General features: G+C 46.2%; 1 protein-coding gene across 1 annotated transcript in view; it reads right to left on the bottom strand.

Annotated features, from left to right (window-relative positions):
• Positions 1–494: 494 nt before the first annotated feature.
• Positions 495–27,247, bottom strand: part of Spring1 (SREBF pathway regulator in golgi 1) — a 78,379-nt gene continuing 51,626 nt past the window's right edge. The window contains exons 6-7 of the transcript XR_015446259.1: positions 2,761–10,431; positions 495–1,322 (exon numbers count right to left, since the gene is read on the bottom strand). The gene's annotated coding sequence lies outside the window, so the exon portion shown is untranslated. The remainder of the gene's footprint in view (positions 1,323–2,760; positions 10,432–27,247) is intronic.

The raw sequence follows: 27,247 nt of genomic DNA, 5'->3' as shown, positions 1-27,247 counted from the left end.
TGTGACGGGAGAATCTTTTCCTCCTCACACCCATTACTCATCAGATAAAACTGGTTTCCCAGAGACACATGCTGGAAAATGCTGTTTTATACCAGTCAAAACCCGCTGCATTGAAAGAGAGAGATTTCCAGCCACTTTTGACCAATCTTGGCAATAGGAACTCCTTCCTTGGCCTCTCTTTCAAAGGCGTTTTCCTTCACACTTTAGTTTCTTTTACTTAACATAACAAGGGGGCAATTTATTCTTGTGTCAGAATCTGAGAGCTGGGCTATTTGACAGGTGAGAGGAACCAGATGGCTGAGAATAAAAGCCATTTTTGCAGCCCAGGTTCACCACAAGCAGAAAACACAGAGGCCAGCCTGCCTCAGGATGGGCAGGTACTCATTTTCTCTGCTTTAGATTCCTTAAAAGCTCAACTGTCCAGACTTAGCACATCAAAGGAAATTTTCCTGGGCACATCAAGGGGGTAGTCTTTCAAAAGAGCCACGAAATCATGAGGGGAAACAAGCATGCAATTTATCACTCTGTCAAGGTTCAACAAGGTCTTGATCAACACGTGGAGAGCTTCTGAAGCCATCAATGCAGTAATCAACAGCACGAGGCAGTGTAGGCAGTACCCATAGATCTGCAGAATGTCGCACCTTAAACAACTCTTCTTCAATGTCAGCCACAATATGGGAACTCCTTGCACAACTGTGCATTCAAACATTTTGAAGTCAGGGTCAGCAAAAGACCTGGTCTAACACTTAGGTCAAAAGCCTTGCGGGAGGCAGAATTCTAAGCCTGCCTGTGAGAGTTCCTGCCCCGGGCTGTACATACAACCACACTAACACGGCTGCTGCTGTGGCAGGGATTGGCAGGACCACCCTTGAAGGCTTCTAAAGTCAGCAACAGAAAAGTCAGAGCTTCTGAGAACGAGGAGCCCATGTGCCATCGCTGGCTGGAAGGCAGAAGGAACTGTGTGACAAGGAGTGTGGGCAGCCGCCCGGAGAGGGGAGCAGCCAGCAACGACACAGGGTCTCTGTTCCGTAGCCACAAGGAACTGAACTTCCACTATGGCAGCATGTCAGTGCTCAGAAAGTTTTGGATTTTGGAGCACTTTTGATTTCCAGATTAGGGATGCTTGGCCTATACAAGCCTCAAATGTTAACACAGGAGTTGTCTAGAGAGCACATGAAGATAAAGTCTAAGGCTCAGTAAAGGACTGAGGTGGAGCTCCGTGGTCAAGCACTTGTCCATTGTGCACGAGGCCCTCGGTTCCATCCCAGCACTGCAGTGCAATCAAGGTTTAGTATCTCAGCAGACATATTCCCCGAAATCCACTAGAATTAAAATAAAAAAACAGAAATGGGGGAAATGCAAGTCAAAACCACGATGAAATATCACTTCACACCCACCAGGATGGCCATATTTCAAAAAGCAAAAGGACAATCACAAATATCAGGAAGGGTATAGAGACACGCACACTGCTGGTGGGAATACACCATCATACGGGTGCGGGGAAGGTTGTACAAATGACCCAGCAATTCCACTGTACCCAAGGCAGTCAAAAATACAAGAGCATACCAAAACACCAACGCTCATAACACCGTCTTTCATAGTAGTGAAGTAGTGGAAACAACCCAAATATCCATCAAGGGATGAATGGGTAAAGAAAATGTGGCACGTTGTTTTTATGCAGCTGGAAACACGAATGAATTGCTGATAAGATCCCACAACATGGGAAAACCTTGAAAACACTGTGCTGGTGAAAGACACAGTACCAGTCACACAAGGCCACAGGTTGTATGAGCACATTTATATGCAATGCCCAGAATAGGCAAATCCACAGAGAGAGAAAGTAGATTGACGGTGGCTGGGGGAGGAGAAAATTCAGACAAATTGCTAATTGGTATGGGTTTTTTGGGCAAAGTGATGGAAGTGTTGTAGAGTAGACAGGGGTAATTGTTGCACAACATAATGAGCATAATAAAAACCACAGATGTATATACTGTAAGGTATGTGAATTATATTTCCATTAAAAATTTAAAAACAAAAACAAGTGGTAAAGAGCCCATGGATGAAGAGGTTTCCTTTCGGTTTGGGTTTTGTTCTGGGTTTGTATTTTAAATTTCTTATTTTTATTAGTACATGTTTGCAGTACATACTGATTAGATTCACTGTGCAGAGCTGGTACATGTACATAGCACATCTTATATATTCTGTTTGTCTTTTATTCAATTCCTCCAAAATTTTTATTGTAAAAACTTACAAACACAGGGCAAAGTCAAAAGAATGAATCCCTGATATCCTCCACCTACATGCAACAATTGTTAATGTTTTGCCATTTTTGCTTGTATGCCCTAGTACTTTCTGTACATGCATGAGCATGCACGTGTGCACACACACACACACACACAAATAAGAGTGGCTGCTATTTTTCTTTAACTGGATCATGGGTGCTTCTCTCTCCTATGCCATAAATACTTTTTGGTTTTGTTTGTTTTTGTGGTCCAAGGGATGGAACCCAGGGCTTCTTGTATGCTAGGCAAGAACTCTATCACCGAGAGACTCCCTCAAACTCCTATATGTATATTTTTTGAGAATAGTAACTTCTTTTGTATTCCCCAAATCATCTAACCATAAACACTGCCATAAACACAGCAATACAGTGGTGAACAAACATCATACAAAACCCCACTCACCTGCGGAAACACTAGTCTCTAGAGAAGCAGTCTTCAAATACACTGTAAATGATGGAACTTTTCATTTGACTCTCACCTTATTCAAATGAAGTTCAGTCAACTAAAACACTATGATTTGTGAGAATTCAATCCACAGAGCTTGGTGCACAGCAAGCAATTGGTAGCTGGTATTATTGGGTTGCAAACACACCAGGCGTCACTAAAATAGTAAAAAAGCAGCTTAAGATTGGGTACAACGGCAGGTGAAAAAGTCTTTTGAATTAAGTAAGTTAATTAATGCAGTGAAATTTATGTCCTAGGCTTATCTACTAGCACAATAGTACTAGGCAATAGATAGAGCTCATTGACTGGCAGTGGGTGCCTGGAGAGCTGGGTCACTGTGATTGATTAGTGATGTCTGCTGTGGTGCTGGCCGGGCTCTGTCCTGAGTGGCCATGTTTTCCACATCTGATCTAGATGTATAAATATAGCATGTATGCAGAGCAGAGGCCTGTCCAGTCAAAAATCAATTTTGATAAAGACGTCTAGCTTCCTCCTAAATGTTCTTTGTCGTGCCTGCCATTCTCTTCCTGGAGTCAATTTCCTGCTTACCTATGCAACCTCTCACTCACTTGCTGCTCCTACCATCCTTTCTCTATTACCAAGATGACAGAAACTGCAGAGAGTTAACAGACGTGAACAGCACCTGGTGCAAATGCAATCAAACTCAAACATACCTGTTAAGAATGCCTAGAAGGATGAGCCGAAGAAGGAGCATTCTAAAGAATAAAATGTGCCATCTCTCCCACTTTCAACTTGAAAGAATTCAGCATTTCTTGCTGCCTCTCTTTGGGAAGTGGCTTCCAGGCATGATTCCTCAAACAGGGAATGTTTTAAAGTGCATCTACATCAGAATTTCACTTGCTATTGTAATGAAGACTCAGCACTCTAAGACACTGATGATTTCTAGAAATATTTTGGCATTTCACTCACAATCCTCAGCCAAGTCATCTCTCCTCTCCCACGTGAAGACTTTCTAGAAAATCCACTCAAGGCAAAAAATAACCCCTTGCATCTCTGTAATGCATAATACTTTGCTAAGAATTTGTATAAAAATTCTCTACTTTCATCTGGCCTAGGTCAGGAAGGGCACGATTCTCATTTTATAGATGAAAATGGCAAGGTGTCTCAGAAACGGAATGAACTTTCTGAAATTCCATAGTAAATGTCTCCAAGCCTCAATTTCCTCATCTGTGAAACAGCAAAACTAATAGCTATTCTTAGGCTTGATATGAAATGTAAAGATGTGTAAAGTACCTACCTCCTTGTGCTAGGCTGAAATAATGATCCTCCAAAGATATCTGTTGCCTAATTTCAGGGTTCTATGAGTGAATGTTCCCTTAAATGGCAAAAGTTGAGTTAAGGATCTTGAGACAGGATCATCTTGGGTTACCCCAGCAGGGCCTAACAGCATCAGTATTTATAAGAGAGAATCAGAGGGAGATTTGACCCTCGGACACATGGGAGAGAGAAGGCCACACAAAGAGAGGGAGAGATGGGAGGAAGGCAGCCACAATCCCAGAAATGTCAGTGTCACCAGAAGCCAGGAGCCAGTGTGGCACAATACCTCATGCATCTCTGAGGGAGGAACAGATTCCTCCATCTCTTACTTAATTTCAAGTAAGTGACTCCCAATTTGCAGGTGAGAACACAGGGACTGTCTGGTGACTTGGCCTAACCAGGTGACCAGGCGAGAGGGCCACGTCAGGTCATGATCCCCGTAGAGGATGCATCTTGCCATCCACTTCTTTCCGGCAGTGACACTTTGCAAACAGCAAGCTGCTCAGCCACTGCTCAGGTGGGGCAGACTTTCCACTTTCCAGTGTACATTGGTGCTGAGACCTGTATCGGTACCGGAGCTGGCGGCAGGGGCCTCATCCAATCAGAAAAGTATGCTCTGAGGCAGTGATGGAGGGAGGCATGAAGAGAACAGAGAGGAGGTGCCAGTCAATAATAGTGGGCAGGAAATAGGGGACATCAATGTGAGAAAAAGTAGAATTTTAGGGGGATGACACTGGTAACTCTCTCATCTCTTGCTGATGTAGGCAGTTTGGGGGGACAGTGGAGCAGATCATGATGGAAAGTGAGGCAGAGGCCAGGTCCCCTGTTCTCCCTAACCTGGCCCCCACCACACAGACACACACACACACGCCACACACCAACCCCATACACACCCCATATGCACATGTGTACACACACATGTCATTCATCCCTGGCTTCTCCTGCACTAGATGCCAGGAGCACCCCAAACCTGGTTGTGACTATCTGAATGTCTACAGGCATTGCTCAGTGTCCCTGGGGCTCAAAACCGCCTCTGGTTACAGCAGACTGTTGCAAGCCTAGTCCTCCATCTCCTGAATAAGGGTAATGCCAGTGCCCGGCCCACAGGGTTACTGGGAGAACTGAGATGATGTCTACTCAGCATCTGGTACACATTGTCCCCACTCAGCAGCTGTGAGCTACGATCACAGTAGGAAAAGCCACAGCCTCAAAGGAAAACCCAGACTCAACGTGGAAATCTGTGTTGGTTTTCTCTGGCTGCGGCAGCAGTGAATGAGCACAAACGGGGTGGCCCCAAATCACATACTTTTATTTGCTTGCAGTTCTGGAGGTCAGAAGTCTGGATGCAGCTGCAGGCTGTGTTCCTCCTGGTGGCTCAAGGGGAGAATCCGAGTCCTTGCTGCTTCCAGCGTCTAGAGGTCACCGTGTTCCTTAGTTTGTTGTGCTGCGTTTTCGTTTTCGGACTTCTGCTTTTATCATTGCTCTGCCTCCAGCCTCCCCCGCAAGTGCCTGCCTCTGCTGAGGACCCACCCAGCTAATCCAGGATCATCTCTTCAGCTCAAGACCCTTAATTTAATCATATCTGGAAAATCCCCTTTGCCGCAGAAGGTAACATAATCTCGGGTCCCAGAGATTAGGACACAGACATCTTTGCCAAGCTGTCCACCCTGCTGAAGAGTCCCCGAGTACTCGCCTCATCCATCAGTGGGAGGAAAAGCCCTCCGAATGGACTGCTTTATTTATTTTTAATTAAACACACTGAAAAAAGATGGGAGCCTGCATTGAAATAAGACATTCAGACCCAGCAGACATTCTGGCATGTCCAGGAGTCTATTAAGAGAGGAGATTTAACGTCCAAGGCCAGATCGCTTACCTCATACACATAACGGGGGTAGGAAGTGGGTGTCTGGGATGTGTTCACCACTTTTCTTGCAAATGTCAGGGGGAGAATTTGAGACTGATCACCCAGCTCCATTTCTGCTGTTGCTTGTCAGCAACTCGTGTAATCAATGGAACATTCATTCCAATAGTGTTCCCAACTCCTTCTCATTCCATGACATCATTGTTCCTGTTGATAGAAATGGACCTGACAAGCTTGCCCAAAGGAATACTTTTCGGGTTCATCCCTCTCTCTCTCTCTCTCTCTCTCTCTCTCTCTCTCTCTCTATCACTCTGCAGCTTCTACTTTCGTTTCTTCTAAGGTTACTTTTTAGTCAAATGGTGCCAGTTTTATATGCATCTGGTGCCCTGTGCCCTGTGATGTGTGTCTTCTTTCTTCTCTCTCACACCTCTTAGCTAAGGTTTAAATACAGTTTGTGCCCTAAACTCACCCTGGAGTTTAATCCCCATTGCCAGGTATTAAGGGGTGAAAGCTTAATCCAACTATGGCATTTAGAGGTGGAGCCTTTGGCTGTGATGAGGATTTGATAAAGTCCCAAGCGTGGAGCCACTGGGATTGAATTACTGGTGGCTTTACAAGAAGGGGGAGCCACCGGGAGACACAGGCATTCCTTGTCCCATGCCATATGCTGTCATGTAGTTCTGCAAGCACAAGGGCTATTGCCAGATGCAGAAACATGAGCCAAAATCAACTTCATTTCTTTATAACTTGCCCAGTCTGGGTGTTACATTATTAGCAACAGAAAACAGATGAATACGACACCCATCCTCTCGCAAACCCTGCCTGGAAAAATCTCTTTAACAGAGATGTGCAAACCTGCCGTCAAGATGGGGCAGGGAGGCAGGGGTGTCCAAGGCTCCAAGTATTGGAGACTGGGGGTGAGAAGGCAGAGTATTGGCTCCTGAGGGGAGAGGGCTGGTCAGGGGATGAGGAAAAAGAGAAGTGACCGCTGCTGTTGAAGCAGTTCTTTGGGGTCACACTTGCACCATTTTGTGAATGCACTAAAAACCACTGAGCTCTACACTTTAAATGGGGAAATTATATTTCAATAAAGCTATTGTTTCAGAGCTTAATAGGCTCAGGAATCAAAGATGGACCTAGTTTCTTTAGGAAGTATACCTGTTTTCAGGAATGTTTCTATTCTCAGTAACTCAAAAGACTATATTTATCTTAATGTAAATAACTTCTAGTAATGCATGAGCAATGTGAATAATAATTGCACCGAATTTCCTAGCTTCTGGAAATTGAATCCAGTCTCTTTGCTCCCCAGGGTCCTTTTTACTGAGAGTGAGCTGTTTTGTGTTCCAAGCCCTTCCTGGGTGCTGGGATCCAAGGATAATACAGGGTCCCCTCTCAAAAGGCTCTGTATCCACTAATAAGAGGATTACAGACTGTTACACACGACACACGAGAGCTGTGATAGAGACAAGGAGGAAGACCTCCAGGAACCCAGTGGGAGCCAGCAGGCCTGGAACACGTCTAGTCCTATGCCCCACCAAAGCCGGAAAGTCACCCCAGAATGAACTGTCCCTGGCACCCAGTCTCATTCACAAAGCCACCATGGCCGCCACTCCCCAATTGGTCATTACAGCCTGGGCTCTGGGTCCTTCCGTATCCCGTGATCTGCCTACACCCCTATCTTGCTTCTGTCTCGAAGCCAACTTGGCAGTGGGTTGAAGACTGACTTATGTGGCACTAGGGAAATGTCCCCAGCAAAGGTGACACTATATCTCCATCTGTAGGAGCAAGTAAGAGGTAGCCAGGTGCTAGGGGCTGACTTTGTCCCCCAGAGTTCATGTGCTGGAAACTTGGTCCCAAAATCAGTATGTTGGTGGTACTGGGTGGAGGGGAATTGGGAGGTGATTAGGCTTTGACGAGCTCATGAGGGTAGGGTCCCCATGATGGCATTAGTGGCCACATAAGAAGAGGAAGTGGGCCCTGAACTGACACACGCTCCTTCACTCTCACCATGTGCTGCCTCCTGCCACAGGATGACCAGCAAGAAGGTCCTCGCTGGATGCCAGCACCTTGGTATTGGACTTCCTGCTCTCTAGAATGGTGAGATGTAAATTCATTTTCTTTATATAAACTACTCAGTCCCTAGGATTCTGTCATAGCAACAGAGAACAGACTAAGACACCAGGTGAGGAAGGGAGAAAGAGAGTGTTCCAAGCTGGGGCACACTTGTGCAGACGAAAGGCTGGAGGAACATTTAATTAAATCTCGGGACTGTAGTGGTTCTGAGTGGCTGGGCCATGGGGAGGTCTATGTACCAGGTGGCAGGGGGACAGGGACCTCCAGTTTTGAAGGATACAGACTCTTCACAGGCTCATGGGAGACACGAATGTTCGCAGCAGCACTATTCTCCATAGCCAAAGGTGGAGGCGGCCCAGATGTCCACCAGCAGATGACAGGATAAACAAAACGTGCTCCAGCCACACAGGGGGGTATTGCTCATCCATAAAAAGGAGTGAAGCACTGACACATGCTACAATGTGGCTGAAGCTTGAGGAGATTATGCTAAGTGAAAGAAGCCAGTCACAAGAGCCCACCAGCTGTAGGATTCCATTTATAGGAATATCCATGGAGACAGAATATAGAACCCTGGTGGTTGCCAGGGTTCACAGACAGGTGAATGGGGTGATGCTTCTGGGTACTGGATTTTTGAGGGGACATAAAAACATGTTGGAACTAGACAGAGGTGATGGTTGTACCACACCTGGAATGGCCTGAATGTCACTGAATAATATACATGGCTACTTTTATGTTATGTGAACTTGACCTCAATGTTTTAAAAAGCATGAGAATAACAGCCTCCTGGTTCAGTAAATATTGGTCTTGCAGTTTGCAGGGCTTCCATCATGGAGCAGAACCCAAGCCCTAGGTCAAATCTCTACTGGGAACACAGGCAGCCGAGGAGGCTTCCTGCTCCAGTCAACAGCACTGGAGCTTCCCGACTGAAACCCAAGGGCTGTAGAAAGGAAGCAGAGCCACAGCCATTTCCAGACAGGAAGCTCTACTCTCCCCTCTTCCCCATGCCAGGCACAGACCCAAATCTATATGGGGCAGGTCATCACCTGGTCTGACTGAATGAGAGCAGCTTCCTTACCTCCCCTCTGTCCCAGCCTGTGGCCCCATGGCCTGGACAAGAACATTTTGTTCTGCAGAGCTGTGTAGCTGCCTGAGCCCTTCCGTAGTCTTCCTTCTCTGCATGCTGGCTTTCAACTTCCTCCAGGTAATGTCTTTCTTCTAAGACCACAGTCATATTCCTTCTAGTTAAAGGAAGTCAGCTCTAGAAACTTCTGGGGCATCCAAGGTGAAGTTCATGTGCCCACACATGTCACACCATTGGTTGGGTCCTTCAAATGCCTGAGTCTTTGTAATAAATAGGGATATTATCTTTTTCCTCCATGCAAACGAGGCCACCCACAGGTCCCAGGTGCACGGAGGCAGGAGCAGGGGACAGCCAAGTCATGCCATCTGCTCACGGTGCCAGTGGTCTCAGAGCAGAGCAGCCTTACAACACAGGAAAGTATTTAACAGAAAGCAAGATAAAGAGAAATTTGGATGATTTTTACAACTTTAAGATTTCCAACCCCTAAATGAATATTCTCATTCTTCTCAACTAGGGGTAATTTTGCCACACACACACACCAGGAGACACTAACATTTTTTGGTTGTCGCAACTGAATTAAGCAATGCTAGAAGCATCTGTTTGATAAAGGTTGGGGTGCTGCTCCACATCCTGCAAAACACAAGACAGCCCCCTGCTAAAGAATAATCCAGCCTAGAATATCAACAGTGCAAGGTTGGGAAACCCAATTATACTGCATTTACATTAAAACACTATTTTTACATGTTGAAATATTATAGCCAATCAAAAATGGGAACTTCACATAGGAAGACATTTAGATACAACCCTGTTTATGCAAAGTAGTTCTTAGTGATAAAATGCCTAAAATAGAAAACTAAATAATACAGAGTCCCCATTGTTTTCATTTATCTACAGACTCACAGTTTTTTGTTTTGTTTTGTTTTGAACATGTGACTGGAATATCCCCATAGGGAACATCAACTCCATAGAGCAGATCTAAATGGGATTCAGGAACTCTGAGCTCTATTCCCAGGTGAATAAGGTGGCTTCTGCCCTCAGGTTACACACAATGTGATAGATTCTTTAATAGAAATGCAAAAAGGCTATAAAGATAGGCAAAGAAGTGACTCATTTCTCCTGGGTTATTCAGGAAAAATAACCAAGAAGGTGAACTTTGAACTGGGCCCTGCCATGATTCTTTAAGAGAACAAAATGAGAGGGAAAAAATTCAGACAAAGAAAGAGCTAAGGCTTCCTTTGTTGCCTGTGGATTGAATTGTATGTCCCTCACCAACCCTGCAAAAAGATGCTGAAGTCCCAATTCACAGTACCTGAGATTGTGACCTTATTTGGAAATAGGGTCATGGAGATGCAATTAGCCAAGATGAGGTCAGAATGGAGTCTTGGGCCTTTAATCCAATATGACTGGTGTGCCTATAAGAAAAGGAGAAAAAACACAGATACACACAGGGAGAATTCCACATGAAGATGAAGGTAAAAATTGTAGTACTGCAGCTGCTAGCCAAGAATGCCAAGGACTGTCAGAACCCACCAGAAAATGGGAGGAGGCAAAGAAGGTCTCAGAAGGTCTCAGAAGGAACAGAGCCCTGACAACATCTTGATTTCACACTTCTGGCCTCCAGATCTGTGAAAAAATACATTTCTGTTGTTTTAAGCCACTCAGTTTGTGGTCATTTGTTAGGGCAGCCTAGGAGACTAATATAGAGGAGTTAATAACAAACTTTCTTCATTTGGAACAAACAATTGGATAACAGTAATCAATGAGGTGGTAGGAAAGGGAGAGTCAGTATGGAAAAGATGTCAGGGCACCTGTGAAGTCTCCTCCTGGCCTCATGCAGGAGATGTGATTGTGGGAGCTGTGAAAAAAGGAGGAGAGTGATAGAATGGAGATGGTTTTATGATCTGGGAATTATACCAAGAATAGCTGTGAATTCTGGAGTAAGAGGCAAGTGGTAGGGTAACATTAATGCTGGACCATAACTACACCAACAACCGGGAGCTATTCAAACCCTGGATATGGGTAGCGTCAAGGACAAGAAGGCATATTTGCCATTATCCAGATTATAACCAGGAAGAATCACTGAAAAAGAAGGAGAAGGAGGAGGAGGGACAACAAAAAACAAGTGCAAAAGGAAATAAAAATATAATTTGACTTCTAATAATCCCCAAAATCAAAGAAATGTAACAAAGGGTGTATAAAACCTGTACAATGAAAACTATAAAACACAAGGATGAAAGAAAATTTTAAACACTAAAATAAATTACATACCATGTTCATGGACAAGGAGAATTAAATTGTTAATATATTGATTCTTCCCAAATAGACTGATAGATTCAAGATGAAACCAACAAAAATTCCAGCAGGGTTTTTTGTAAATATTGACAAACTGATCTAAGATTTATATAGAAATACAGATACCTAGTTAAATAAAGCAGTTTTTAAAGAACAAAGTGAGAGAACTTACCTGGCAGCATAGCATTGGTTAAAAATATAGACCAACAAAAGGAGCAAAATCAATGAGTTGAAAAGATGGATCAGTGGACCATAATTGGTCAATTTATTTTTTGGCAAAGGAACCAAAGAAATTCAATGAAGAAAGAAAAGTTTTGCAACAAAAGGTGATGGGACAACTGAATATCTATGTGAAAAAAATATCAAAACTTACAATGCACCATACACAAAAATTAACTGGAAGCAGATTATAGACTTAAACATGAAAGCAAAAACTATAAAACTGGTAGAAGATAATAGAAGAAAATTTCTGATCTTAGAGTAGGCAAAGATTTCTAAGGTAAAGTTTAAAAACATAGACTATAAAAGAAAAAATTGATGAATGAGACTTTATTATAGTTTAAAACTTGGCTTCATGAAATACATACTTAAGAAAATGAAAAGTCACACCAGAGACTCAGAGAAAATACATTATCTAACAAATGACTCATAACCAGAATCTAAAAAGAACCTCTACAGCGAAATTATAAGACAACCTAATTTTTAATGGAGAATAGACTTAAAAAGATATTCTGTAAAAAAGATATATGAGGGCCAGGGATTTAGCTCAATGGTTCCAGCACCTCCCTCACAAGCACAAGGTCCCAAGTTTGATCCCCAATACAAAAAAAAAAAAAAGATATATGAATGCTTAATAAGCCCATGAAAAGATACTTAAAAATAGGTATTGTGTTAGTTTCCTGTTAATGCAACAAAATACCTGAGATAATAGGTTTAAAAAGATGAAAGGTTTATTTGGGCTCACAGTTCTGGAGGTTTCAACTCCCTGGCTAGCTGGCCCCATTACTTTTGTGCCTGTAGTGAGGCAACACATCTTTGTGGGAGCACATGGTGGAGGAGGCTGCTCATCTCACGGTAGCCAGGAAGAAAAAATAAAATGAAGAGACCAGGGTCCCACAATCCCATTTGAGGGCACAGTTCTAAGACCTCCCACCAGGCCCCACCTCTTAAAGGTTCCAACATCTAATAGCGTCACATGCTGGGCACCAAACCTGCAAAAACACATGGGGCTTCAACGAACATTCCAGATCCAAAGTATAGCACTCACCAAAGAACTGCCACCAACCACACTGAGATACCACCACACACCATTAGAATGGGTCACATTAAAAAGACTAAGACTCCCACGGGCTGTATAGCACTTGGAACTCTTGTACCTTGTTGGTGGGGATGTTAAAAAAAAAAAAATGGTACATTCACTTTGGAGAAAGGTCTTGCCATTTCTTATAAAAGAAATATACACCTGGCCTGCAGCCTAACTACTCTTAGATATTTACCCAAGAGAAATGAAAGAATATGTCCCCACAAAGGCTTTCATACAAATATGTATAACAAGCTTAGTCCAAAATCTCGAAACAACCCAAATGTCCATCCACAGGTGAATGAATACACAAACTGCACAGCATTACTCAGCAATAAAAGAGAATAAATGATTGATTTTGTAATAAGGCAGTCGAATCTCAGTCCAGTAAAAGAAGCCAAACAGAACACATTCCATATGATTTCATTATGCACAATTATAAAATATGCAAAATTAGAGTGTCAGATAGCAGATCAGTGGTTGCCTGAGGACAGAAGGGAAAGGGAGGTTGGGTTCAAAGGAATGAGAAGAATTTTGGAGGGAGATAGAAATATTCTATACCTGATTGAGGCAACGGTTACCTGGATGTATACATTTATGAAAACATTGAACCATACATTTAAGATGGGTGCAGTTGATGGCATGCAAATCACACTTTAATAAAGGCAAGGATTTCCTTGTTATTTTGGAACTGGGGGAGGCTGGGCTGGGTCAAGGCTTGCTTCTCTCCCTTGCAACAGTCCCTACCCTTCAGGCGCCTTGTTGACATGCAGCTGGTGATCAGGATTCTGAGTTTCCCTCCGCTGACTTATGTATGTGTCTCTCCTGCACTCAGTGAATGATGACGGTAAGAGGTTTCAGATCAATTCTCATCTTGTGTGCTCTGCGGCAGGAAACTCTAATTGTGATTCACAATGTTATCTCTCTGTCAGCCTCTCTTTCCAAACGTGGAGATACTGGAAAAAAATGTGTCATTTACCTGCAAGAGGGAGGTTGGCTGGGACAAGCATCAGCTGGAATCAGGAGCCACTTAGCACAGCCTCTGACTGAAAGAGTTGGACACTGCGTTCTCTCTGCCCATCTCCAGGGCCACCTCGAGGGCCACCTGCACCCGATGTGAGTGATCAGATTGATGCATAATCCCTGCCACCAAGCCAAGCTACCATCACGGTTCACAGGGTCATGGGGAATCTTGCATGTGTGAGGCCCTAGTTTCATCAAGCACCACAAAAGAGAAAAAAAAAACTGCCCAGGACACTTGCTCCTGCCTAGAGATGCTCACCCAGCAGGCTGAGATGGCCCAGCATCTGCAATGACAATGCGTGCCTGCCACGGAGCCAGCGCAGGTGACCTACAAATCCCACTTGAAGATTCTGCCCTGCACGTGCAGCCTCCAAAGCCTCTCCTCTCGCTCTCCTCAGCCTACAATCCCCCATTCCCTCTCCTGGATATGTCAAGTGCCTTCCCAATCAGCAGGGTCCAGAGGGGCCTGGCACAGCCTTTGGCTACCAGCCCCAATGCCCACCAGCTCCTCTAGTGGTCATCGCTCGATTTAGACAATTCTCATTGCCTCAGCATCTGGAAAATGCTATTTAATTTGAGCTTCGATACAAGTTACCAATATGTGTCTTTGATAGACAATTCTGGAGCCACCAGCATTCTTTCCTGTTTCAATGTTCTGATGTTCTAGATAGCTCTACCTAGATCAATTTCTTCCTTAAACCCACCTGACCCCATTCTGAGTGACTGTGTGTGAGGTGCCTAGCTCCCTGCTACATGGAATGCCCTGGAGGGAAGAGCTCTTCCCATTCTGCTGGATCATCCCATGGCTGGATTGGGAAGTGCAAGGCAGGGCGAAGGTGACAGGGAATGGGAGATAGAATTTGCAGCTCCGAGTCCCTCCATGATCCGCATTAATCCATCCATAAGGGTGGAGCCCAATGACCTAAACCCCTCTCATTAGGCCCTACCCCCAACTCTGTGACCCTGGAGACCATGTTTCCAACCCAGGCTCCTTGGGGGACACATTCAAACCATAACAACCCCCAGGTAAGCAGTGTGAGTCTGAGATCTGAGAGACTTCCATAAGGAGCAGGTAAGAAAAGTGAGTGGATGAATGGGCACCGGGCCAGAAGTGCCCAGTGGCCTGCTTGAAAAGTGCCCTGCTAGGGGACAATGCCATGGCTTCCCTGTGTGACACAGGAGTGGCAAGGCCCAAGGAGAGCACCAAGGGGCTCTGCCAGACCTTTCAAATCCTAGGCCAGGTGCCATAGCTCAGCCCTGAGTCAAGGACACCTGTGTGAGACCCTCCAGCTCCCTTGTTCACCCCAAAAACAGAGCCCCAGGTCCTTTCACCACCTTGTTCCAAAGCCTCAGCAACCAGATTCAACTCACCCCGAAACCAACATCTCCTTATTTGTCCTGGGGGAAAGTAAATCCAGAAGAAGATGCCCTAGTGAACTTTTTTCCCTCAAGAGTAGGGAGGTGTTTGGTCATTTTAAGGGTTCCTCCTCTGGGTTATCCAAAGTTTTGTCTCCCACATTGGCTCCCAACCGATATTCTGGGGTCTCTAGACTCCTACCAGGTCACAAGCTCCTCAAATTATATGTGATATTTTGTATGTACATTTAAGCGTCTTTGTTTACTTTAAAAGACAGAAAATCACTGGTATAAAAGAAGCAGCATCTTTGTAACCAAAACACTTCTGCTTGAGATCTGCTAAGCAGAGGCCTCTGGGCAGACCACGGAGGCCATGGGAGAGTCTGCCCAAGGTCCCTCTCCACGAGCACCAAGCTCAGAATTCCAGCCTGTTCCCTCTGGAGAACCCAGGCCCGTGCTCTAGGCAATAGCACAGGCTAGCTTCTTTCACCCTTCAGGAGACCCATGCAAGTGATTCCCATTCTACAGATGAGAATACAGAGGCTAAGGCAGGTATGGGATGCCCCTGAGGTCATGGGACAAATAACTGAAAGAGGCTTGGAAGTAGAAGGGAAAAGGAAGAGGAAGAGGAGAGGAAGAAGAAAAAAAAAGGAGGAGAAGAAAAAGGAGGAAGAGGAAAATGAAGAAAAGGAGAAAAGGAAGAAAGGGAAGAAGAGGAAGCAGAAAAGAAGGAGGAGGAAAAGAAGAAAGAGAAGAGGAGGAAGAGGAGAAAAAGAAAAGAAAAGAGGAGGAGGAGGAGGAGGAGGAGAACAAAATGCTTCTTTGTTCTTCTGGAACTCAAGCTCCCAACTCCCCGAGCCAGCTCCGCCCTGAGTTCTGGAATGTTTCTCCAGGCAAAGATAGCTTCTTTCCCCTTCTGTCCCGTCCTTCTCCTTCTCCGCTTCCCACCTGCTTGTTGCTGTGTGCTGGTGTCACACCTCCTGCTGCTCGGAGCTCGAAGCTGAGCCCGGCTGGGTGAGACTGGGCTCCATCTGCCCCAGTTCTGGGACTGTCTGAAGGTAACTCCACGCCTACACCCTTTGCCAGGAGGCTGAGAAGCCTTCAGCGGCACCACCCGGTTCCCAGCCCCTCTCCACACAAGACGCTGGTACCAGTGCCAGCCCCTGGTTGCCGCTCAGCCAGATGGCAGGGGAAGCAAAACACAAGTGACCTTGTTAGCAGAATGTGTCTTCCCCGGGAGAAGCTATTTTTGTTGTTGTGAACTGAAGTCGTCTCGGCTGAATTCTCCTTCCCAGTGAGGGCTGTGGAATGTTAATTTGTTCCAAAGTTCAGTATTTTGATTAGAACCAGGAGTGCCAGATTTTGTCAGAAACATTTTGCAATAGAGTAGGCTTGTGTGCTCTCTCCCTCTGTCTCTCTCTCTCTCTCTCTCTCTCTCTCTCTCTCTCTCTCTCTCTCTCTTCCTTTTCTTGCTCTCTCTCTTGGCCACTGTACAAAGTAAATGTTGTTGTAGCAGCTGCTCCGGGGAACAGCCCGTCACAGATCAGAGCTCTGGCCAGAACTGGCTCCTCCCTGCAGCCCTGACCTTGTTACCACAGAGCGCCCAGACAGGGACAGAAGGGGAGCCCCTCTGTCGGGACACACCCTGGGTGTGCCTGGGGAGAGCACACAGCCCGGCACAGAGCCGAGGACCTAGGGGCCCCCAGAAAATACATATGTGCCCAATAAAAGAACAGGCCTCGCCCAGACAAAGCCTGCAGGAGGTCACGGTCAGGGACAACTGTCTGAGAGCCTTCCATTCTGTCCATCTTTGATTCCCTTTCCCCAACATACTCCCCCATCTGTTTGGGGGATGGGCTAAGGATGCAACTCGGGCCTCGCACATGCTGTCCCTGTATCACTGCCCCCATTCTCCTTTTAAATGAGTTACAAACCAAAGCAATGCACGACTCTTTCCTGCATGGCAACCTAAACGCAGATGAGATGAAAGAGCTGTTCGCTCCACTCTGACCCGAACTCTTGGGGCTCCCTAGGTAATCAGACGTGGGCTCCCCGTGGTGGTGGTGGTGGTGAGGTGACCTCAGCAGCACTTGATGGCATCAAACCTATTATCCGTCATCCCTGCCAGAGGGAGAGATGGTTTTCATTTTGTTTTGTAGTTCCGTGGATGGGAGTGTGGACTTCCGGTCCAGGTTGTCTGGGGTCTAATCCTGGCCCTGTGGCGGTGGTAGTAGCAGCAGTGTGGACAAGTGAGCCCAGCAGAGAGTCAGTTTCAGGTGTGTGAGCGTGAGGAACAGAAGGGGCTCCTCACAGGCTGGGTGGGGCCGGATGCATTGTTAACTGACCCATGCTAAGTGCTGGGATCCCGGCTGCTGTCATTTCCCCAGCCGCCCAGGATGTTGGGCCCTCCCACCCTACGCTTTCTCCATCTGTTTCCCAGGCTCTGTGCTAGGCTGGGAACGACTCCAGGGTGGTGAATCTGGGTGTCTGGTTCCACTGCTGCAGGGCCCTGTGGGTTCTTCACGGCCTCTTCAAAGTCCCGCTGAGAGGAAGAGACCGCCTTCCCAGGATGAGGAGGGAGTCCTGTTTCCTCCAGCTAGAACTGAGGCCAGGAGGGGCCGGGGCTCACAGAGGCCACAGAGCCAGGCCAGGCATCTTCAGGCTCAGCCCGGCCTGCCAGGGCAGCTTCCTGAAGAGCCGGGTCAAGCAGGATTCTAAGATACAGCGGAGTTCACCAAGACAGAGGGATGATGGGAGACTAGCACTTTCTGGCCATCCTCACCTCCCAGTCACCGCCACTCCTCATCCCTACATGGCCCCTCTGGCCCCAGTCTCGTGGCAGACGCCCTCACTGAGAACAGCGAACAGGGTTTCTGGGGCTGATCTGGAGCCTCCTCCACTTGGCTCCCAAAGGGCCAGGTGAACAGACTTCTCCAGTCGCCCCAGGCCATCCCACACACTCGCAGCCCATGTGGACCATGAGGAGCTCACCAAGGTGCCTTAGCGCCACACAGGGAGGGGAGAATCTCCACGTGTGTGCCAGGCAGGCTGAGCTTGTGCGGGAGGCCTGAGAGCTGCAGAGGAGTCTGGCCGGCCTCCCCTCCTCTCCTCACCCGGCTTCCAGGGCTCTGCCGGATGCTGCCATCTGTCGCTGCAAACATCCGCGCTGCCTCCTTCCGTGCAGACGAGCTGTCTGTCCTTCCTCTACCTCCTCCAGCTGCACCTCCTGCCTCTCCCCAACAGGGCCATCCAAATGGGCCTGCAGATGATCCGGAGGCTCCGGGCCTGTCAGGTACCGGCAGCTGTCCCTGCAAAGTCCCAAATAGGTCCCAGGTGTGCCCTGCATTACAGGGACCCAAGAGGGACAAAGTTCTGTTCTCAAGGTCGGCACCTCCAGACAGTGCCTCTGTGCACTGCACGGAGACTATGCTGATTCCCAGTCTCCGCCTCCATTGGCTCTGGCTCTGAACAAGCAGAGGAGAACTGTGCTGAGCGGGAAGGAAACTAAAGGGCCTCAGTCTCCTTTCAGGCGGAACGAGGACTCAGAGGGTTGGCCCGCTTCTCCCGGTATGCACTGGGATCCACAGTTTTATCAGTTGGTTTCTTTATATCCAGATGGAGAAGCCAAGGCCCCTTAGGTTCAGGGACTGTGTGCTCAGATCAGTGCTTGTTTGTTGAATGAATGAATGAGAGTAAATGAACATGTATGTGATGGGCACCTGCGGATGCCGTGCTGGGGGACATGTGAGGACATGCTGACATGTACGTCTGGGTCATTTTACTACATGCACTTCTGTGCATGTCAGCATCACTAATGTGTGTTTTTATGGCTTGACTATCCCTTTTTATCTTAATTTTTATAGTACAGGTTGGGCATACATAATGATTGCATGCCTTGTGGGGAGTTGGTACATGTACATAACACATCTTAATTCTTTTTTCACATTCCCTCATCTCTTGGTCTCTTTCCCTTTTGCAACAGATCTATCTCCCAGGCCAGGGATTTAGCTAGCATAGCACCTGTCTGGCAAGCAAGAGGTCTTGAGTTCAATTCTTGGTATCAAAAAAAAAAAAATCTATCTCCCTATTTTCTATTATGTAACTTTATTTTGCTCTTTATTTATACCTTGGGTGGCTCTTTTGTCTAAGAGAAACCATGCAATATTTAAGCTTGTGTGTTTGATTTATCTCACTTAACATTATGGTTTAGTTTTTTTTTGGTACCCAGGATTGAACTCAGGTCCTTGTGCTTGTGGGGCAGGTGGCAGAACCACTGAGCTAAATCCCCGGCCCCTCACTTAACATTATGGTCTCAAGGTGCATCCATTGTCCTACAGCTGACTCAAGTGTATCCTTACATATGGCACAGTAGCACTCCATTGTGTATAGGTACCACACTTTATCTTTTCATATGTTGGTGAACAGATAGGCTATTTCCAAGATTTAGCCATCATGAATTGTGCTGCTAAAAACATGGGCATGCATGTGTCACTGTAAAATGATGTCTTTAAATCTAGAGAACTAATATTTAGAATATATAAAAAACTAAAAAAATTAGACCCCCCAAATAAAAGATCCAGTCAAAAAATGGGCAACTGAAATGCATACATTCCTCAGAAGAAAAGGTATAAATGGCCAATACATGAAAAAATGTTCAACATCTCTGGCCATTAGAGAAATGCAAATTAAAACAATACTGAGATTCCATCTTATTTCAGAAAGAATGGCCATCATCAAAACATCAAATAATAACAAATGCCAGAGAAGCTATGGGGGAAATGGAACCCTTCTACATTATTGGTGTGAGTGTAAACAAATACAGCCATTATGGAAAGCAGTATGAAGATTTCTCACAAAACTAAAACTAGAAATTCCATTTGACTCACTCCTCCCCTTGTAGGTATCTTGACCATTTATTCTTAGAGATGACCTAACTATACACTCAAAGGCTGCCAGCTGAGATAACTCAATTGAAGCATTGGGCATTGTGCTATTTTATTTTATAAATAAGGATACAAAGTACACATTATAAACTCTCAAATCCTAGATGACTTTGACTTTAGTTGTGAGAGGTGCTCTGAGAAACAAAGTGTCCATGGTCAAATGAGGTTGGGAAATTTGGGGTTAAACAGAACTAAACAGGTCTCTAAATGTGAGGTATCTCAGATACTTTAAATGCCAAGATGCCTGGTGACTAAATACAGAAAGAATACACAGTATTTATCACACTCATTTGGCCTTGGGACTCTTCTGGACTCCTCCTTTAAGGAGGATTTTGCAGTAAATGTAGATAAAGGGTAACCTAGGAGAATTTTGTGGGTGAGAAGAATTCATCTTGGCTGGGATTAGAGAGTGCTGGAGGTAGACAGAGGCAGGCAGGGTTGAAGTTTCTTCTTTCACTCACTCACTCAGTCAACATGTCTTGTTGATACAAAGCTGGATAAGGAGAGAGTTGCCACCCAGCTTCATAGTCTGAGAGAATCAGACCACTGGGGTTCCCTGTTGCAAATGTCAGATGCCCCATCACACTGGCAAGCAAGAGAGTAGAAGTATGGACTCAAACATCTGAAAAGCCCACAGTTGGAAAGGAGGGTAAGATAAGAAACTAATCTAAAGGTGGAAGGAACAGACAAGGAGGGCCTGGAGTGACAGAGTAAGGGTGAGATTCAAGAAAGAATTTGTCTGTGGAACACCTGGATTTGTCCACTTAGCCAATATGTGCCCTGTACTAGGCATCTTCCTGTCACTGGGACAAAATACCTGACACCTGCAAGTTAAAGGAGAGATTTGTTTTTGGCTTATAGTTTCAGTGGGTTCAGTCCATGGTCAGCTGTCTTCATGGCAGAAATGGCATGATGGAAGGATGTGGCGGAGGAAAGCTGCTTAAACAATAGGAGCTAGGAAGCATAGGGAGAGGGAAGAGCCAGAGATCAGAATAAACCCTTCCAGGTCACATTCCAGGGACCCAGCTCTTCCCCATCTTCTCACAGCACATTCAGCTAAGAACTCTTCAGTGGATTAGTCTACTACCACTGCAGATCTAGACCACAACATATCCCTGCCATGCGCTCTTATGCCAGGCACCATGGGGTATGCATGTGTGTGTATGTAGTAAGTAGTAGTAGTAGAAGTAGTAGTAGTACTGGCAGTAGTAGCAGTAGTTTATATCTAGTCAATCCACTAATGATTATCTTCTCAATAAAGTAGATCAACTTTGGCAGAAGCAAATACACCCCTGGAAGGAAGGGACAAATTAAAGCGCCACCCAGGCTCACAGAACACAGGCAGGGAACAGAAAAGACTAGCCAGCCCCTTCTGTCCCACTTGCCACAAGATGTGCTGTCTTCAGGGGCACAGGCAACCCCGGGGTGTCAGATTGAAATGCTGCCCCTTATTTCTCCCAGGATAACCAGAATAATTCCAGTCTAGGGGAGGAAGGAAATTCAACAAAACAAGATCAAGGGTCAGTGGGAATAGAAAGGATAAACAGGACAACAAATTCTTTTTTTTTTGTATTAAATTCTTTTATTGGTACATTTTAAGTATACAATACAATTACATTTCTCATTGGGAGTTGTACCTTTACATGATGCATCTTGGTTCTTATTTTTTCCCCATTCCTAGCCCTCCCTTCACGCCCTCCACCCTTCCCTATTTACAAAGACTTTATTTCCATTTTTTCCATTTCTCATCATTTTTTCCTTTCCCTTCTTTCCTTTCCCCTGCCCCTCCCATTACCCCTACCCCTTTGGACCTTTTTTTCCTATTTTGCATTATCGATTATTCATTCTAATCATTGGTACATTTTAGGTACACAATATAATGACATTCATCGTTGGAAATTTGCACCTTTACATAGTCTCTCTTGGTTCTTATTTTTCACCCTTGCCCAGCCCTCCCGTCAACCCCTCCAGTCCTCCCTATTTACAAAGATTTTGTTCCTATTTTTCCATTTTCTCATATTAATCCCATTCCCTTCTATCCTTTCCCCTAGTCCTCCCACTTCCTTCCCCTTTGCCCCTTTTCTTCCTATTTCACATTACCTATTATACATTTAGTCCTTATTTACACTTTCAGTTTCTCACACCAGAGACACTATTCGGTATTTACACATGGGTGTCCTATTTATTTCACTTAAGAGTATTGCCTCAATGTGCATCCACTTAGCTATAAATGTCTCTAATTTCTCCTTTTTTATGGCTGAGTAGTACTCCATTTTATTAAAAAAACCACATTTTCTTTATCCAGTCTCCAGTTGATGAGCATTTGGGCTGTTTCCAAGTTTTAGCTATTACAAACTGCACTGCTATGAACATGGGCACACATATATCACTGTGGTATGATTCTTTTAATTCTTTGGGGAAGATCCCCAGCAGTGGAATAGCGAGGTCAAATGGGACTTCCAGTCCTAGTTCTTTGAGGTATCTCCATACTGATTTCCACAGTGGTTGCACCAGTCTACATTCCCACCAGCAGTGGAGCAGGGTTCCTCTTTCCCCACAGCCCCGCCAGCATTTGTTATTGGTTGATTTCATGATAGCAGCCATTCTTTCTGGAGTGAAGTGGAATCTCAGCATTGTTTTCATTTGCATCTCTCGAATGGCCAGTGATGTTGAAAATTTTTTCATGTATTTATTTGCTATTTCTACTTCTTTGTTTGAGAAATGTCTGCTCATTTCAGATGCCCATTTTTCGATTGGGTCTTTAAATTTGGGAGGTCTGATCTTTTGAAGTTCTTTATAGATTTGAGATAGTAGACCTCTGTCTGAGGAAGAGCAGGTGAAGATTTTTTCCCACATAGGACAACAAATTCTAAGACACAATAGCAGCCATCAAGCCCCACTGAGCCCAAGGGGAGAATCCAGCACGGGGAGTCAGATGCCTCTAGGGTGTGCTTTGGGGGCTGTGGCACCCTAAAATGACCTACTGCACCCTCAAATTAAACAGCAGGCAATGACAATGTGAGCCTAGAGTGCAGGTTTGTGGAGGAAAGGGGTGTGTCTCAGCCGCTGGTGAGATTCAAGGTGGTGTTTCACTAGTTTCATTCCAGAATTTGTGGATTGAGTCCCAAACCCAAACCAAATGTTCCCTTTGTGCATCCCAGGCTGTGTAATCGCCTGCATTTGTTGTTGGGGGGCGGTGGCATAGAGCATAGAAGGTTCTCATAGGTAGCTTTGTGGGGAAACCCAATCCTGTGGACTCCAACTTCCGCTAGGACACACGGAGAAGATGCAGTCAGTACGGGCCACTTTGTACACACACACAAAGGAAACAGGAGAAGGCGAAGGCAGGGAAGGGAGGCACAGAGAGGGAACCTCTGATTCCTCTGAAAAGCAGACAGGAAAGGAAAAAGTTTCACTTTCAAGTGTTTCACATGTGGTGGGAGAGGATTCCCAAAGAGTCACACTCTCCCATGACCCCATCTCCCCTGATGTACCTCCAGGGTGCTGCCAGGTTCCCAATCAGACACCTTCATCTTTAAACACCTGTATGACTCCAGCCTGAGGGACACCATGGATGATGAGATGCATCTAGGACTCTTAATATTCCCAAACGAGATTCACGACTATTTCCACAGAAGCTGGGCCTCCTAACCCCAAGCCGCCCTCCATGTCGGGAACTCTGTTTTGGGGGTTACAGTTGTCCCATTTTACTGTTGAGGAGGCTAAAGTAGATGGAAAGCGTCCCTAAGCAACCAGCCAACAGGTAACAACTCTACATCAAAGACTTCAACTCCCACGTCTTGTCGCACTGTGGCCTGCAGCCCCAGCCCCGCCTGCTGCCCACAAGCTAAGCATGGTTTCCACACACTTCAATGGTTGGGGGCGGGGAAGGGAGCCAAAAGAAGAAGAATACTTCATGTCATATGAGAACTGTGTGAAATTGATAGCCAGTGTCCAGAAATCAAGTTTTAAGGACCCACAGTCATGTTTGTCATTTACGTGACCAGCCAACATCAATGCCACCCACCTGCAGACGTCCATGGCTGTCTTCATGCCTCCATGGTGGGACTGGAAAGCTACAACACCAAGGTGCGGCCCCCAAAGCTCCAATATTTACTATCTGCCCCTTTATGGAAAAGGGCACCACCACACCACCCTTTGCTCTGGGCCACCGAGTCCCTAGGAAAAAACCAACAGCTTGGCTTCTGATACGGTCTGACGTCTTTAGCACAACATTTATGAAATCCATGAGGAGCCTCACTTTCAATGTGACGCCCACTTATCTGTACTCAACTCCTGCTAGGGTTAACCTCAAAAATCTTCCACTGAGGATTTAGCTTAGTGGTTCTGCCACTTGCCCCACAAGTGCAAGGTCCCGAGTTCAATCCCTGGTACCAGGAAAACAAAACAAAACAAAACAAAAAAACCGAACTTCTACTGTCTGTTCTTCCCCTGCAACTCTGCACTTCCCTTCGTTTTAAAATTTACATCAACAGCCGGGGATTTAGCTCAGTGGTTCTGGCGCCTGCCTCACAAACACAAGGTCCCAAGTGCCAAAAAAAAAAATTTACATCAACATTAATTTTTAAATGCTCAGTTCAGTGGCTTTTAGTACACTGACAATGTTGTGCAACATTTCAACCATTCCATAATAAAATCTCCCAACCACTTAAGCAGGTCCTTCACTTTCTCTCCCCCCTCAGCAGCTGGCAGCTGATAATCTACTTTTGTCTCTGTGGATTTGCTTATTTGGGACATTTCCTATAAATGAAATCCCATATAGTATGTGGCCTTTCCCAACTAGTTGCGTCCACCTAAAAGCGTGTTTTTAAGGTTTACCCACACTCTGGCGTGTATCAGAACTTCATTCCTTTTTAATAGCCAGCCACATAACTTCGACTTGTTTATCCATTCTTCCCCTGACAGACTTTGGCTGTTTCTACCTTTGGGCTATTGTGAATAGTTCTGCTATTAACATTTATGCCCACATATTCATTTTAATACCTGCTTTCTTTCTTTTTTTTTTTTTTTTTGTACCGGGGATGGAACTCATGACCTTGCACTTTTGAGGCAAGCATGGTGCCACTGAGCTCAATCCCCGGCCCAACCTGCTTTCAATTCTTTTGAGTGCACACCTAGCAGTGGAACTTCTGGGTCATTTGCTAACTTTACGTTTTAACTTTCTGAGGGATCCCCACGTCATTCTCACCAGCAATGCACAGGGGTTCCAATTTCTCCACATCTTCCTTGACACTTGTGATTTGTCTCCTCCTCCTCTTCCTCCTCCTCTTCCTCTCCCTCTTCTTTTTCTTCTTCTCTTATTCAGAGTGGGTGTGAAGTCACTTCCTCCACCTGGTCTTTCCCCCTCATCCATCAGTTTTTTAAGTGCCACCTCTCCAAGTTCAACTCAGGGCCACAGGAAGCATTTTCTACCCCCAGCCCAGCGGCTGTGTCCTCCCATCTGTCTTCCCCCATCCGGACCCTGTGCTTTTATTATAACACACGCCACATCCTGTCTCACATGACAGTTGGGATGCCTGGTCCTGTCTCCAGTGACTTTACTTCCCCTAACATAGCGGTGATATGCAGCGATGGACAGTCTGTCTTCCCTACCAGACTGTGAGGACTGGAGCCTCATGGCCATGTCTATCTCAAGCTTGCTGTAGCCCAGGTGCCCAACAGCAAATCTTCACATTTTCAATGAACAAATAGTTGGGCATTTCTGTGCATGTGAGCTTTTCCTGCTCAAGTCTATTCTTGAAAGCAGAGAAAAATTCTCAACTTTGAGTTCACAAAAGCTCAAAAATACTCCTACAGTATTTCAGTGCAGCTCAAAAACTGCTACAGTGAACTGTGAGGTAAAGATCTATTATCAGTTCATCTTCAGAATTAAGGCAAATCAGCCCTGATACAGCCTGGATCATTATGAAACTGGAATCTGCTGAGCAGATTTTTGGTTGAAAGATTCCTGGAATTCTGAAGTACGGGACATTCCCGGGAGGGTAGTAGCACACAGAGATCTTCAGCTCTGAGCTCTAGGAAGCTCGTGCCTTGGAATCGCTGAGACCACTCCCTGGTATCATGTTGCTGTTGTTCTTTTGCAGTGCTGGGGACTGAACCCAGGACCTTGTTCATGCTAAGCAAGTGCTCTGTCACTGAGTTCCACCCCAGCAGCCCTCCGGTATCAGTTTGAAAGCTCACTAGGTGACTCTAATGCCCAGCCAGTCAGAACCACAGAATCCTACAGCGTGATGGGGGTGGGCTTTCCAGAATTTTCCGGATAATGATGGAAGGTGTGTCCCAAACTCACAGAATCCCAGTCCAGGGAAGGGGCTGGGCAGTCATCTGGAAGTTGAACAAGGTCCGGAGGACACACTGGTTTAATGACTCAGGCACTCCTGCCCCCCCGATGCCGTGCCCACAAGCCCACATCAGGTCTGAAACAATACCACAGGGGTAACACTGTTGGGCTTAGCTGACGTTTACCACCAGATTCACCCCAACTCAGAAGAAATGGAGATTTGCTGTCACTGGACACAGAGCAGTAGCTCTGAGAAGTCCTGTGAGGAGAAAGTAAAATCAGGGTCTCTGTCCAGGGTAAACCTGAACACCCCGCCCTTGAGTGAGCCCCTTTCACCTGCATGGGGTACAAAGTTAGCCCCGGAAGTGGGGCTCCAGAGCTCAGAGAGAAGTGCCTGGCCATGGCAGAGAGAGCCAACCTGGACAGGTCCGAGGGCTGAGGTACTCAGTGCCTTGGGGGACTGGGAGCTGAGTGGCAGGAGCTGCCCAGGGCCCCCAATGGGCTGAGAACCACATCCCCTGGGGACCCCTGTGGACTGCTAAAGGCTGAGTCCCCACAGGCACTGTCCCCAGCCAGCGAGAGCTGCTGTCTCTGACTCTGTGCCCTCTCTCATCCGACAGCCCAAAGGCCACTCCCAGGGCACCGAGGCACTGAGGCATCCATGCGCCTGCCCGGTCCTGCCCTGTCTGCATTATGGGCGCTGGTCGGGAGAACAGCCCTGTAAACCTACACAGACCTCAGCCCAGAATCTGTGTCCCCGGGGCGTGGAGATGTGACAGTGTCTGGGGCAAACACGGTCTTCTCCACTCACACGGACAGCAGCCTGTCTCTCTCAGTCTCTTCTCACCCCGGTGTCACGAGTGCTGGTCCAATTCCAGACTGTTGATGAGGTTTCGTTGGGAGCATCTGGGTACAGTCTGGTCCTCCGCCCATCTTTCCTCGGAAACCCACCCCCACCCCCGCCCCTGCCTTGAAACTTGCAATGATTTCCTGCTGCTCTGGGGTGAGGGTCA

The sequence above is a fragment of the Heterocephalus glaber genome, unplaced genomic scaffold (genome assembly GCF_053883595.1).
Source record: "Heterocephalus glaber isolate CG9 unplaced genomic scaffold, H.glaber_assembly_v1.0 deba00001687, whole genome shotgun sequence".
NCBI classification, from domain to species: Eukaryota; Metazoa; Chordata; class Mammalia; order Rodentia; family Bathyergidae; genus Heterocephalus; species Heterocephalus glaber.
Note: the sequence above shows the minus strand (reverse complement) of the source record. Positions and strands in the feature narration are given on the sequence as shown.